Source organism: Aulonocara sp. 'chitande type north' Nkhata Bay, linkage group LG10, assembly GCF_057382095.1.
Source record: "Aulonocara sp. 'chitande type north' Nkhata Bay isolate Kocher_YH1m ecotype deep benthic linkage group LG10, A_spYH_male_GT1.1, whole genome shotgun sequence".
Taxonomy (NCBI): Eukaryota; Metazoa; Chordata; class Actinopteri; order Cichliformes; family Cichlidae; genus Aulonocara; species Aulonocara sp. 'chitande type north' Nkhata Bay.
In genome coordinates this window covers 24,707,828-24,723,158 of record NC_141353.1, presented here as the reverse complement: position 1 = coordinate 24,723,158, position 15,331 = coordinate 24,707,828, and the positions used below count along the sequence as shown (strand labels likewise).

The 15,331-nt window shown below is 38.1% G+C and overlaps 1 protein-coding gene across 3 annotated transcripts in view; it reads left to right on the top strand.

Moving 5' to 3' along the window:
- Positions 1-15,331, top strand: part of LOC147320958 (prolyl 4-hydroxylase subunit alpha-2-like) — a 47,562-nt gene that overhangs the window by 8,553 nt on the left and 23,678 nt on the right. The gene's annotated exons all lie outside the window — the stretch shown is intronic.

Here is a 15,331-nt window from a genome sequence, read left to right as displayed (position 1 = left end):
TGCACGTGCCAGCTGTTGACAACTGAGTTCAGCACATTCACGGCTTTGTTTGTACTTCCAGTAGGACAATACTGCAGAGTGAGCTATTGATCCCAGCTGGCAAACCTGCTTTTTTGACTGTCCGTCTGTCTATGTACATATTTAGCGTGACTTCTAATGTTGTATATGAGCATGTATACCAACTGCATACTAAGATGAATATATGACACACATATAATGCATAACATAACACTACATACAACATTTTGACTCATTAAATAATCAACATAAATTAATGCAATCAAATAATGATACAGTTGTCTGATGCAAAGTGTGTGTACATGTGTGGATCTTTATAATTACTTTATGATAACTTTATAATTCAAAATAAAGATATACCTTTGTATTATTAAGCATTAAACAGTGCAATAGTAAAGTTTAAATAATACAGAAAGTTACTGATTTATCTTAAATATGCTTCATTCTACTGCTGTTTGTTCCCTGGTAATAAATTTTACAAACAAAAATTTTACAACCTCAAAGCTCCAATCACTCTTTAATCACTTGGTTAGCTGTGGAAGTGAATTGGAAATTTTGGTGTGTGGGTGGGAATGATGCCAAACTCACTCTTTAACTGTGCACAAGAGATATTGGTTTGACTGTTTGTATTCCTAAGACAGTGTTTTGTAATAATTCTGAAAATGTTCTTTAGATTAGATGAAACTTTATTAATCCCTCGGGTGGGTTCCGCCGGGAAATTCAGTTTCCAGTAGCACAGCACCGACAGAAGTTGCATGTTACAGATACAATAAGGAGAATGAGAGTAAGGATATAAGCATAAATATACCATATATATACATATACACATATATAAATAAAGAATATATAATAGGGATAAATAGGATTGCACATTTGAGTGAGTACGCATTATAAAGTAGGATGAAAAGGAAAAACATGAATCAAAGATAAGCTCTCTGAAGACACTCCTATAGAGAGAGAGCTTAGTCTGTGTCACCTGTGTTGCAGCTGAATACAGCTTAGCTTTTATGAAGTCACTTGTCAAAGATTTCTCACGAGGGCTGCTATAGTTCCATTTAGAAACTGGACAGTTCATTGTCTTGGAAATGTGGTATATGAATGATCAACACTGTAATATGAGTCTGGAACCTCGACACCTTAAACATTCATCCTTCTTTTAAAGGTTAAACCAAACGTCCTCTGTAATTCTCATTTGACGAGTTTTATGTAGGAGTTGATATTTTTGATGTTAATGATCTAGCAGCCCACTCAGCAAGCAGAGCGCTTCTAAACACCAGGGTCTGATTTCATCACAACACTAGTGCAACTCAACAGTGCGTGACCACCCACACAAACAAATCTGCGCACACACACGCCTCCACTTTTCTCGGCAAGTCGGGTCAGGAATATCAGATAAGCAATTGTATGGTAGACTTTACAACAAGACCTGGATGCCGGAGCAACTTTCACATGGATAGATCTGCGCGCGCGCGCACACACACACACACACACACACACACACACACACACACACACACACACACACACACACACACACACACAATTTGTTTTTCCCACGAGGCACTGACACCAACAGTCAGTTATTTATAGCAGTTCCTGTTCTACCTCTTTCGAGACTGTGTTATGAGGATTTGGTCCTGCTGGGTATAAAACTATATATATATTTTGCACCAGAAAGGTGATTCTGTAAGAGCTATTAGCTATTATATTTTAGGATAGTGTGCAGTGTGTCCTTAAAAACTTTGAGGAAACTGGGCAAATGGAGGATAGCAGGAGATATGACAGACCTAAAAAGAAAACTGCAGCAGATCAACAGCATCTAAAAATCATGTCCACAAGAAATCGGGAGCAAAAATCCAGCAAAGATGAGACACAGAACATGAAAGATGCTGGGCCTGGTCTTGGCCTTCAGGTGATCCATCTACTTTTCGCTGAAACATGATCATAAATGGAGTCAGTGGAAGGGCAGCTGTCAAGAGGCTGTAAAGGGAAACGTGGAAAAAACATTGAGGTCTGCCAAATACACAGAAATTGGACTAGAATTCAGTAGCAACGGGTCTTATGGGGTGATGATTTTGGTTGAAATGATCGTCAGTATATACAGAGGATGTCAGGAGAGAGGGTCAAGATTAAGCAAAACACTATGAGTAGATAGAACTGTAAATGCAGAAAAGTACAGTTAGATTTTTCTTCTTGAAAGCATCTGATTAGCAATGAAAGTGATTCCAAACACATGCCAGTACAGTCAAAGCATACCTGGAAAGAAAAACACACATAGGAACACCATCAGTCATGGACTGGTCTCCCAACTCAACATTAATGAAGCAGTGTGGGATGATCTTGACAGAAAGCAGAACAAAAGGTTGGCAATATCAAAAGAAGAGATTTGAAACTCCTTCAAGGAGACCGGAGAAGTATTCCCAAAGACTATTCAAAAAAATTACGATTTGTTTAGGAGAGTTCAGACTGTGTTGAAGAATAAAGTTGGCCATGCAAAATATTATTTTTTAAGCTCTGTTTTTGCCTCATTTACTGTTAGTTTGTGTTTGTACCTATTTCCCAGTTTCCTAGAAAAATATAAAGAAGAGAGAGTGGCTCAATGCTTTTGCACAGTAGTGTAAGTTCAAACAGAATCCTCCACAGACTCTTAACAATCTAGAGAAAGTGTGTAATGAGTAAAAATTAAATTGTTACAAAGGCAAAAAAAGAGAGAAAAAATCTGTTTTGATTTAAACAACTGGCCATACATATATATTTGAATAAAACATACATGATATAACGTATTTAATTTGTTGTGCAGAATAAAAGTGTTCCTTTGTTGAACTTTTGTGACTGAACTCTAGCTAAACCTTTTCTGGTCACGTTGTGGAAAATGAGCATGCCCTAAAAGACCAGTTAATGACTCATATTTTAACAAATGTATACATTCAACATGTAAGTGAGGGGAACAGCCCAGTCAGTGCTGTAGTTTATGAGGAATGCTTGTCTGTGGGATGAATTACAGCTACTGGTCAGCAGCTGCTTTTTAAAACCCACCTTCATCACCCACACACTACACACAAACACACAATAACAAGACCTACTAACAAGCAGACCATAGTGGTACACTGAGTGAGTTCTTGTTTAGATGAGCCGCCTGGCTTCCCAAAAACATCCAGGCAAAAACACGCTAAAACAAAAAGAAAGGATCTGTGTGGTCTATGATTAAAACCCTGGAAACTAAATTGTTGATATAAATGTGACTGCATAAACAATGTACCTCCTAGCCTTCCTACTATATGTGTTCTTCCCTTTTTTTGACTACTTTAGCCTAACTCTTTGCAGGAATGCCAAATAGCGGTAGTGAGAAAGAAACATGAAAGAGATGACCAAACAGTGCACAGACATCTAAAGCCATATACCCACAAACTCTCAGGAAATTAACCAGTCTTGCTTTTGTTTCAGTTTATGTCCTAAAAGCTTCTTTATCTGCATTCATCTCTTTGCACTTAATCCATTACCTGTGCTGAACCAGGCTGTAGAATGGAAAGGGAGCTCTTCCAATATATTTACAAGGTACCATAGCAAACGTTTCATTCACTATGCAGGTAAAAGTGTATGTTTAAAGCTTCCGCACATGTTTGCGGGATGTGTGAATTGTTTAGATGAGGGGGGAGCTGAACAGACATCCCTGAAGAATGCTCTTAGAACCTGTCTATAGTCTTCTGGGGGCTTCAGGGACTTTGGTGGCTTTAGGAAGACTGAAAGAGGGAGAGTTAAACTCCTTTGCATAATGACTTCCAGACTATCGCGTGTTGCTTCTCTTTTATGCTGCATACCCCTGTCAGGGTCCATCAACAAGTTTATCCCTCTGTGAGACAAACGTTTTATGGCACAGATTTGGGGTTTGACTGATTTATGTCTCAGACAAAACTGCTTGGCTTACTAGAAAAGAAAGAGCAAGACCGTACAGATACATCGGATACATTCAGAAAATGTTATTGTTAAAGCTTTTCATGGTGGATCAAGAAAACAGAGAATTCATGTATGTATTTCAATTTCTTCATGCTTGAAGATCATGCACAGCTAACGTTATTTTTCCAGGAGATGGGAACAAACCACGCTTTTTGCCCTGTGGCAGCTGGGATAGGCTCCAGCCAGCCTGCAACGCTGAATCAGATAAAACCTCAAGAAAATGGATAGATAAATGAGATAAGATGAGGTTGTGCTATTACAAAAATTGTTATTTTGTGAACATTACCCCATCTTCCTCCCGTAGTTCAAAAAACTTATTGTGTAGAGTAAAACACTCTCCAGTGCTCACATTTTCCAAATACATATTCGTTTTTTTCCTATAATCTGATAATAATGATGTTTCTCCGGCTTACACGCAGAGTGTACAGAACCTGCTTCCTTTCTGATGAGTAAGTCAGCATTTTGTCAGTCAAAGTCAGCACTTACGAGTAAAAAGGGCCAGCTGAGTTTTGGGTATTGTGGCGGATCAGCCCCTGCCAAGAGTAACAACCCATTCTTTTTGCACCATTCCCCGGGAGGGATAAAACTTTAAAATTTAAGTAAGTTCCAGTAAAGTCAAATATATTTCCCAAACGACCCCTCACCCCCCCCCCCCCCCCCCCCCAAAAAAAAAGGGCTTCATACATAAATGCAAAAATGGAAAATGCTCACACTGACTGAAAATTTTTGGAAATCACTCAATAGCTAGATCCCAACACTCGGGCCACTTTAGGTCCATTGCAGGCTTCTAGTGAGATGTAATGATATAACTGAATCTCCACTCTCTCTATGTTGAAAAGCTAACTCATTTACAGGTGCGCTGTTTGCCCTCTGGGTTGTTAGCTCTTTCAGATGGTTCTGCTGATTTTGGTGACATCATGTCTGCCCTGGTTTAAAACTCTGAAAGAAAGAAAAAATCAGGACTGCAGACAGACACAATAATTTCAGTTCTGCTTCTAAGGGTTTATTCATAGAGAAACACTAGAAAGTACCTAAATATAACTGGCTGAATGAGATATCTGATTGGGACAATTCAAACATTTTTCTTTCTCTTTCACTTCTGCCTAACTCTATCGCTGTCATTCTCCCAGAAATCTGCCGTACTTTCTTCAACTGGCTGTAGTTTTAGGCACACGCAGTTTTTTGGACTCAAGTGAGCAGTTTGGTTTTGCATGAAATCTGAAGAACACCTAGGGGCCTGCTGTCTTACTCTCTGCGCAAGCTACTCTTTGAAAGGTTGCCATCCTCCCTCTGCTCCTTGATTACTTGAGCACATGTTTGAGGGAGTGTATTTTTCTATGATTCTCTGTGCTGTTACCAGTCAAGCACCCTTTTCTAAATGAGAACAAAGTGCTCTGGATGTCAGTATAACCTGACAGCCAGCAGCAGTGCTACAAATCCAGGGTCATGCAAAACTATGCTTTTGTGGATTTAGTGGTCTCATAATTTACACATTGGAGATGATCTGACCACCTTGTTCACTCGGAACATTTTAAATGCCAAGCTGTGAGTCAAGTTTAATTGTGTAGTCTTGAGCCACAAAGATGATCTCGTAAGACTGTATATTACTCACGTTCTGAGTGTAATGTATCCTTTTTTTAAATTAATGGAACTTGAAAAATGAGATAAAGACAATAAACATGTTAATAACAAATGAAACAAATACTCAAACACAGGAGAGGCAACACAGCCAACTGGGTCATGGAACACCAGTCACCTACCAGTACAAGAAGGAAAGTTAAAAAAAAAAAAAAAAGAAGAGCCAGCCAGCGTCTGTTAATCTGCCTTTCTCATTTGTGTCTTTTATTGCTGTGGGAACTTATGAAACAGCAGACAGAAGTGAGGTTTCCAATCCTTGTGCGGTATTAAGTGTGCAACCAACGGCCCTCTGTGGACTAAGAGTTGTTCTCTCTGGAGAAACAACCTCTTGGGTCATGTTTGTAAAGGTTTACTTGGTCTTCCCCCAGACGATGACTGCTTTGTTTATGTAATAAAGTAACTTACACAGTAAAAAGAATTTAAATATTAAAAATAAAATAACAGAACAGTGCATCATTTTAAAATGGAAGAATTTACCATGTAATGTTTTGTGGATATAAGCTTTTTAACCACAAATTCACTTTTATAATTTTTTTTCATTAACAGAAACTTTATTTTAATGAAAAAAGGAGCAGATTATTTACTGGCAGAAACATGATCTGTTTTGTTTGACTTTTTTCTTGCTTATTTCTTTTTTTTTTTTCATGTTTTCTTTACAGTGTGGGTCCAGACCATGATCCTAGGCACACAAAAAAGACAGTTTACATGAAAGATTTATACTAAAAATAGATGCAGCCGAGCGTTAAAGACTTTTTATGTTATTTTAATGTTGATCATTCTTCTTACTTTTGAGTATAAATGATTAGCTAAATAGCCTAAAATACTTCTAAAAAGTAGTTGCCTTGCTCTGCAAATATCCTCTGGCCTTTGGAAAAGTTTGCTCTTCATTTGGCCAACTGGTAAAATTTGAAATTGTTTAATTTTTTTAAATATTAAAATTATAGCCATATTTTCTTTATGGTTTCTAAAGCCATAAAAAGATCAATTAAAATAAGAGCTAATGTGTTTTATTGCACATCCATGCCATTAAAAAGGTCTCTTTTTATTTTTCCCAACAAAATATAAGTTTGAGTCAAATTTCCCATTAATGTCAGTGCAATATATATTGAGTCATATAACATGCATCTTGAAGGAAGTCTCTTTAAAATAAATTATCCACTAGAGCTTGGTAGGTCAAGGAAGGCCTAACCCACGTGCCCTTCCTCTTGTATTTCACAATAAGTTACAACCTGTTGGTGCATCTGCCTAAGCTGCCTGTTCTTTCATTAGAAAGAGCTGTGTCAATATTAGTGAAGTTGTAATTCACTGTTATGCTGAATGGTTAGATAATGCTTCCATAACAGGAGGATTTGAGGAGTCAAATGAGGTGTGTGCTGACGCATATGCTTCAGTGCACTCACTGGCAAACCACTTACGTGCTTGTACAGTACCCACAATAAAGGAGGGGGAAGGACAGAGAAAGACAGAAACACAAATGTACAGAAAGTTATACAGGAACGAAACACTATGTGTGTTTAACGTGTGACCTCTGTGGTTTCTCGGGATTATTCCTAAATTTGTATTATTGAAAGATAGATAGATAGATAGATAATCAGCAATTAAAACATCATTGTTAAAAGTAAAAGTACCACAGGTTTGCAGGACCCACTGCACCAGCATAAGGTCAGACAGTGGGTTCAAGGATGTCATCCCGATAGTCAATGACAGTCAGGGTGCTGCTGCCTAGCCTGTAAAGGTCCATCCGTTTCTGATTATTTGATAGAGAAGTTTACACCAGTGCCCTGCAGGATATCATTTTGTTATGCTTTGACGGTGCTCATCCTGTTCCTCCTTGCACAAAGGAGCAGATATCCGTCCTGCTGATGCGTTAAGGACCTTCTACAGCCCCTTCCAGCTCTCCTAGAGTAACTGCCTGTCTCCTGTAATCTCCTCCACACTCTTGAGACTGTGCTGGGAGACACACCAAACTTTCTGGGGTTGATTTCATTAACACAAAAGCAGCTAATTGACAACTGATTAACAACCTCCTCTGCTACTTAACTGACCTTATAAAAAAACCCCAGAAGTTTAACTGACTTCATGCTATACAATGAATAAAAAGTGTTCCTTTATTTCATTTTATTTGTATGATTTACCAGAATGCTGCCCATTCCCAAATTTCTAGGGTTATTTCCAGTTTTTCCTGTTATCCTCAAGTGTATTGGTTAATTTAGGGTTGTCTGAATTAATATGAGTTCTTCTAACTGCTTCTTCTGATGTATTTTATTGACTAATCACTGATTCTCATGCTGAACAGTATTTAGTCTGGCACTCCCTTTAACCTTTATTGATTTATTGCTGTTCTTTTCAGTAAAACACCTTGAGGCCACTTTTTGTTTTGATTGGTATTATTTGCAGACTTGGACAGAATGGTCTTCACAGTTAAAAGACACCCACCCCTAATGGGTCTGACTTCAAATTCAAATTTTATTTGTCACGTACACTTGTTTTTGACCTTAAATGACCCATAGTTGTAAAAATTATGTTTGTCTGCCAGATAGCCAGGCCTGTCCAGGGTGTAACTCTCATGCGACCTTTGCTGACCTGGACAAGATAAGTGGGTATCAAAGAGGAAAAAGGTCCACATTGTGTTAGAGAAGCTGTCAATAACACACCAGTCAAGCCAACTTTGCAATGGATTCCTGTGATTTTTTTTTTAAGGGTATCTGGTATCAAACGCCACCCATTTGGGAATCCTAGCTCCTAAAAACAAATGTTAGGGATTACTTCCAAATACTATTTGACATTTACGCATTACCCCTCATGTCCTGAGGGGGCTCATTTAGTTTGTGTTGATAGACAGCTTGTGTAATCCAATCCTCAGGTACTGCAACCTGTCCAGAGTCATTACTTTGTGCTGAAGTACACACAATGCTGCTTTTTAATGTAAATTGGTAGTGATTTGCCAGACATCATTGGTTGTAAAAAAAAAAATTTAAAAATCTCATTACCAGATAGAGGAAAAAAATACAAGGAAGACACTTTTTTTTCTGTTTCTTACAGGATTGTTCACTGTTGAGCTCTTGAACTCTGCTGATGATGAGTGATTGCAGCTGCTGAAACCCAAAACTTACTCTGTGTGTGTTCGCTTTCAAACACTCTGCCACACACGTACGTACCAGAGATAAGGCGTACAGCACATACAAAGAGCTCACACACACTCAAGTGCTATGCTTTCTTTCAATGTGTTTCCTTTCTAAATCACCCATACACAATAAGGGAGCTTCTTGTGGCCTTTCTGATGCACAACTTACCAGCTTGAGCCTAGTAGAGGATGAACTTTGATGTTAAGAAACATGTGGAAAACCTTGATCTCAAATAAATGAATAGATCAGAGTAGATGATTGGCTTGTTGTGGTTATTTTGTCATCAGGTGACATATTGGCATTGGCATTGATCTAGAAAACATATTTTGAGGAAATGTTTCCACATAGTGTCTTCAAGAACGTAAATCAAAAAGGAATGACATAATCTTCATACTCTCAGATGGGTTTCTGTTGGACAATATGACATGCCAAGCATTCACTTCCTCTCGTGTAATTGCTGAATCAGTTTCACAGTCTGTTTTTTTCAGGAACAAACTGTATGTTGAGGTATGAAAATGACTGGTTTGTTTGTCATTGCTGAAGCATGACAGCATGGGGAAATTGCTGTCATTATTTCCTAGCAATAAAAGAGTCCTGTTATGTCATCGGCAAGTTTCAATCTGTATTATTATCCTGTAAACAGTCAGATAAGCTGTTTCATGTGTATTTTAATTGGAAATGTAATAGAGAGCATCTTCTGTGTGCTAAAACCAGCACAATGCGAAGCAGGTGAAGACCAACACCTGTTGACCAAACAAGAAAACAGTTTTATTGGTTGCACAAATCTTGTTTAACCTGTGCCCAGGACACAGGTTAGATATTTCTACTAGCTGTGACTGGCTCAACTAATTAACCATTACTCCTTCAAAGAATTCAAAATATGTTGCAACGGATAAGGCTGTATTAGCATGAAAACATAAACAGTCAAACTCATGTGTCATTTAATGACAATGATAGTCTAATATATTTTATATTTCTTATTCATTACTTTTTACTTTTTTTTTAATACTAACACTTTTTTTTTTTCAAAATGTGCCACTGTTTGTTGTTCAATGTTAGCACAGCATGTGAGGCTGGCATGACTGCAATATTATTACGCTTGCACAAGAAAACAAAATAACAATTAAAGTTTTGACTCTTGAATCTTGCATAAAGGGTTTCTGGGAGACAGTCTGCACTAATTCCTGCTATGCAGGCAGAAAATAACTTGGTGAAGGGGCCTGAGGCTGTGAAAGCAGGTTTGTTTATCCATCCACTGAACACTGCTGACACCAAGTGGATCTTAGTGAACAGTGCATCAATGTTGTTAAAAAGCTGAGGTTGAAAGTTTACACACACTCATTTTCCTTCCCAGGGAGTGATTTACAGCATACACCTTTAATGACTTAAAAAAAAAAAAAAATCCAACTTGTGAAGCAAGTGGTACCTCACCCAGATGATTTTGGTAGCTATTAAGAAGCCAGGATTGGGTATTTGACTAACTTTTTTGGCAGAATTGGCAAAGTTCTTTAAATTAGTTGGTGTCAGACCTGGGTTGAGGCTGGTGCTGGGGATCATTGTCCTGTTTGAACTGTGTCCAAGTTTCAACCATCTAGCTCTTCAATTTGGATGTAGTTCTACTTCTTCTCATTTTGCAATATACCAGGACCACTGGCAGCCCAAGATCATGAAGCTACTATCACCATCCTTAAAAGCTGCTAAAGTATTCTTAGATTTAAAAGCCTCACCTTTACGCCTCCAAACTCTTGTCACTGTGGCCCGATAGTTTAATCTTTGTCTCATTTGACTCTAAAACTTTTGTCCAAAAGTTGGTCTGCACAGCCATGAAGGCAGCTGCAAATTTCAGTCATGCTTGAATGTGCTGATTTTGGAGCAGAGGCTTTATTGGTCATCCCATTTCAGTTTGTGGTGATTCCCCAGCAACTCATTCACAAACTGGATCTGATGGGGATCAGCACCTCACTGTGTAACTGGCTGCTGGATTTCCTGACAGGAAGAAAGCAGACAGTACGGGTTGGCAGCAACACTTCCAGCACAAGAACACTGAATACAGCGGCTCCCCAAGGATGTGTGTTGAGCCCCCTTCTCTTCACTCTGCTGATGCACGACTGCACACCATCACACAGCTTCAGCCTTTTCATAAAGTTTGCAGACAACTGTGGGAGGTCACATCAGCAACAACGATGAGACCTACTACAGGAGTGAAGTTAAACATCTGGCCGAGTGGTGCAGCAACAACACCTTGTACCTGAATGTGGAGAAGACTAAGAAGATCATCATAGACTTTAGGAGACCCTGCACGCCCCACTAACCATCAATGGTGCTGCTGTGGAGAGGGTAAGCAGCACCAAGTTCCTGGGTGTGCACATCTCAGAAGATCTCTCCTGGTCAAAACAAAAAAACCAAAACACTGCATCACTGGTCAGCAAAGCCCAACAGTGACTCTACTTTCCCTGCAAACTGAGGAGATCAAGAGCCTCAACCCCCATTATGAGCACCTTTTACAGAGGCACCATTGAAAGTATCCTCACCAGCTGCATCACTGTGTGGTATGGCTCCTGCACTGGGTCCTGCCGAAAAAAGTTACAACAGTAGTGAGAGCAACGGAGAGGATCGTGGGTACTTCTCTTCCCTCCCTCCAGGACATCTACTGCACCCGCCTCTGCATTACAGGGGACTCCACTCATCCGTCCAACAGCTTCTTCAGTTTGCTGCCATCAGGAAGGAGACTGAAGAGCCTCCAGGCTAGAACCACCTAGCAGACTGAGAGACAGCTTCGTCCATCAGGCTGTCAGGATGCTGAATTCACTCCATGCTCTCACACACACGAATTTCAGACCTGCATTCATCTCTTCCCTCTGAACCCTCGACCCCCCCAAAAATACAAATTCCGACCCACCACCATTCAACTGGACTTTCCCATTGTTCTGAGTATTGGTCAATCCAATGAGTGTTATCAAACAAATCCTTTTTATGCTGCCGATGAAAAATAACCAGATGTATGCAATCATGATCAACTAATCAACTAATGAGTAGTTAATCGGTTTTGGCCTTGTGAAGCTAAAAGACATCATAGAGTCTTCAGCATCATTATTAAAAGATTTTGGCGAGTTCAAACATGTGTATCCAATTCTTGCTTCTTAAAGTCATTAAACATGTAAGCTGTAAAATCATTAATTTAAGACCACATCTCTGTAATTCTTTCTTCACATTTAAATGTTAAAAAACACAACTTTAAAAAGTTAACTGTTAACAGTTTGGATTTTTTTCACTTCTTTGCAGTTTTTACCGTGGAAATTGTGTAGAAATTAAAAATAATCTCTGTTTGTTTGGGGTTTTTTTTTTACATAAAGTACAAAGAGACGGATGCGGAACACGTTAGTTTTGTCTTCCTTCGGTTAAAAGACCCTATTCGTATGAGTAATGATGAGTCATGATGTGTAGAAACAAGATTTGTTGAAGACCTGGAGAAAATAGGTCACATAGCAGAAAGAGGTAGCTTTGCTTTCTATCTACACATTGTAGTGTAGTATATTGTATTAAAAAAACACTACACTGATACAGTTGAGCTAAGCTATATTTTTCTCATACAAGCAGCCAAAGCACATTAAAGCATCTTATTCACTGCAGAAACAACACTAGTGCTAGTGCCTGCTGCAATTTCAGCAAGTCTTTCATCACATAGGTCTTCCACGTGTTACAGTATATTCCTCTGCAATCCCATTGCTTGCCTTGTAATTATACAAGTTTTTATTACAAGGTAGGCCTATTAAATGTTATTGAAGAGAATTTCTCTTGCACATAATACACAAACATAATGTTCGAGGGAAAATGAAAAATACAGGCAAAGACTTCAAGAATAGCAGGTAATTGAAAAGCAATGTGCTAAAATACTCCAGATGGTTTTTAGTCCACCCAGCGAACAAGCTGTGGAAACCCAGACCCAACTGTAAACGTGCAGAATTGCAGGGATCACATTACCGTAAATATTCTAAAAGAGTTGATTGTAATTGGATTCCTTGGGGAAGAAAATGTCTTCATTTCCTTTTCCTTCATATATATATATATATATATATATATATAGCATTGAAAAATGTTTCCTTCATGGGGAGCTTCCAGTGAATTGTGAATGCAGGTGTTACTGTTGCTGTCCTTTGAACTGAAGTGCAGTTGTCGATGACGTATCTTGGTGCTCTTATTTTGAGACTGTTGTATAACACAACTATTTAGTATGTTCAGTATGTGTGTTTAGTTCTTTAGTGTAACATTACCCTGTTACTTTGGATGAGGTGACCTTTGTATTTACAGCTAGTCAAACGTTCACATACTGTACACTTCCACAGTACGGGCATGAATGTCATGGCAATTTGGGGCTTTTAATGATTTCTCAGTTCTGTTGCTGGAACACCAGTGAAGGAACCTTTACATCAACCAAGAAAGAAGCTCCTGTTCCAAGCTCGACTGACGTTTGCATCTACCCATGTGGACAAGCCAAATAAAGTTTTATTATAAGATGAGATAAAGATTGAGCACAGTTGGATGCTCCAACAAGATAATGATCCAAAACACACATCAAAGGTAGTTTTTGAATGGATAGAGCAGGCAAACATTAAGCTTCCAGAATAGCCTTCCCAATGTCTTGATGTCAACCCTATTGAAAACATATGGACCATACTTAAAAGCTGGATCAGTGCCTGGAAACAAATTCAGATGAACTCTAGCAATTCTGCTAAGGTGAGCAGTCAAATATCCAGCCGGAATTATGCCAGAAGCTTGTTGATGGCTACCAAAAGCACTGAGGTGTAATTTACAAAAGGTCATTTTACCAAATATTAGTTGGCGTGTATGTATATATCTAAGCCAGTATGTATATTTTTAACCCTGAATTATTGTGACAAATGACCTGGATAATCTAGCCATAAAAATGCACTTTACTGCAGTAAAATAAAATTAACAAGACAATCTTACATCTTCCAGTTCATTAACAATAACCAGTCTAATTGTGCTTTTGTAGTTTCATCCACTAACAAACTACTTAACCCCTCCAAAACCATACCCTCTAAATTTCTCATCAATGTTATCAATAACCTAAAGATCAGTAGTGACGCACAAAGAATTTTAGCTTTTCTGGATCTCACTCCTGAATTCAACACTGTTTATCCTGACATTTTAATTCAAAGGCTGCATGGCACAGTTGGTTTAATAGAACAGGTTCTTGATTGGCTTTCATTTTATCTAAAGGGTGGAAATTTTTATGTTTCAAATGGCAATTTACAACTTGAACAACTCAAAATTTAACTAGGGGCTCAAGGGTCTGTCCTTATTCCATTGCTGTTTAACCTTTACATGCTCCTATTTAGTACTGCCATAAAGAATAACAATATGTCCTACCAATCTTATGCAGATGACACACAGTTGTACTTATTTTTTTCCTCTGATGAGCTATCCTCTGTTCACAAACTAATGATTTGCATTGATGACATTAACTACTGAATGCCATATTACTCGGTATCATTCTGCACAGTGATCACAGTTTTGATCATTTTTGATAATTACATCAATACGAGAATTACGAGAATTGCTTTCACTCACTTAAAAAGACATATCCATGGTTAGAAAATTTCTATCTCAAACTGACTCTGAGAAACTGGTCCATGCATTCACATCAAGAAGGTTAGATTATTTTAAGGCAAAATTATCCAAACCATCAACACTTTAGCTGATTCAAAATGCAGCAGCCAAAATCATTACATATATGTGGAAAGTTGAGCACAAACCAAGCATTGAAGGCACTTCATTGGCTCCAAGTGCAATACAGAACCTTTAAAATTATTTTAGTAGTTCATAAGCCCCCCAGGGAATCTCTGACTTGCTCACTGTTTACAGTCCAGTCAGCCCTCAAAGGTCACCAGGTGCAAATCCTTTAGCTGTTCCTAGAATTAGATCTCAGTGTACTGAGGGTGCTTTCACTTACTGGGGTCCTTTTCTTTGGAACAAGCTGCCTGCTGACCTGAGAACAATTGCATATGTGCATTTAAAAACAAACTAAAAAACTTTTTTTTTTTTTTAAATTGAAACAGGCTCAATAAGAGTTTTTTGGTTTTATTGACTTTATTTTGCTCATATATATATATATATATATATATATATATATATATATATATATATATATATATATATATATATATATATATATATATATATCGTTGCCTTTAGCCTTTATTCTAAACCTACACAGGTTTTTATGTTCTTCTGTACTGAGCACACTGAGTTTGCAGGTAATTAAATGGACTACATAAATACAGTTGCCATTGCAAAATGTAAAATAAAACGGAGTTGTATATAATATGACATTGACCGCAGCAATTTCCTAATGTTGTAAACCCGCTCAACATTTGGCAATAAAACCCTTTCTGATTCTGATTCTGATTGAAATAAAACAAAAAATCGTAATCATGTAAAGTTAAAAATGCGCATATATGTATATACACGCTCACTATTTTTTTTTTATTAAAAAATAAGACTGTGGTCTTACTTTCTAAATAAGAAGAGCCAATTCTCCACCCTACAGCTTAGAAGCCGCAGGAATGTCTCTG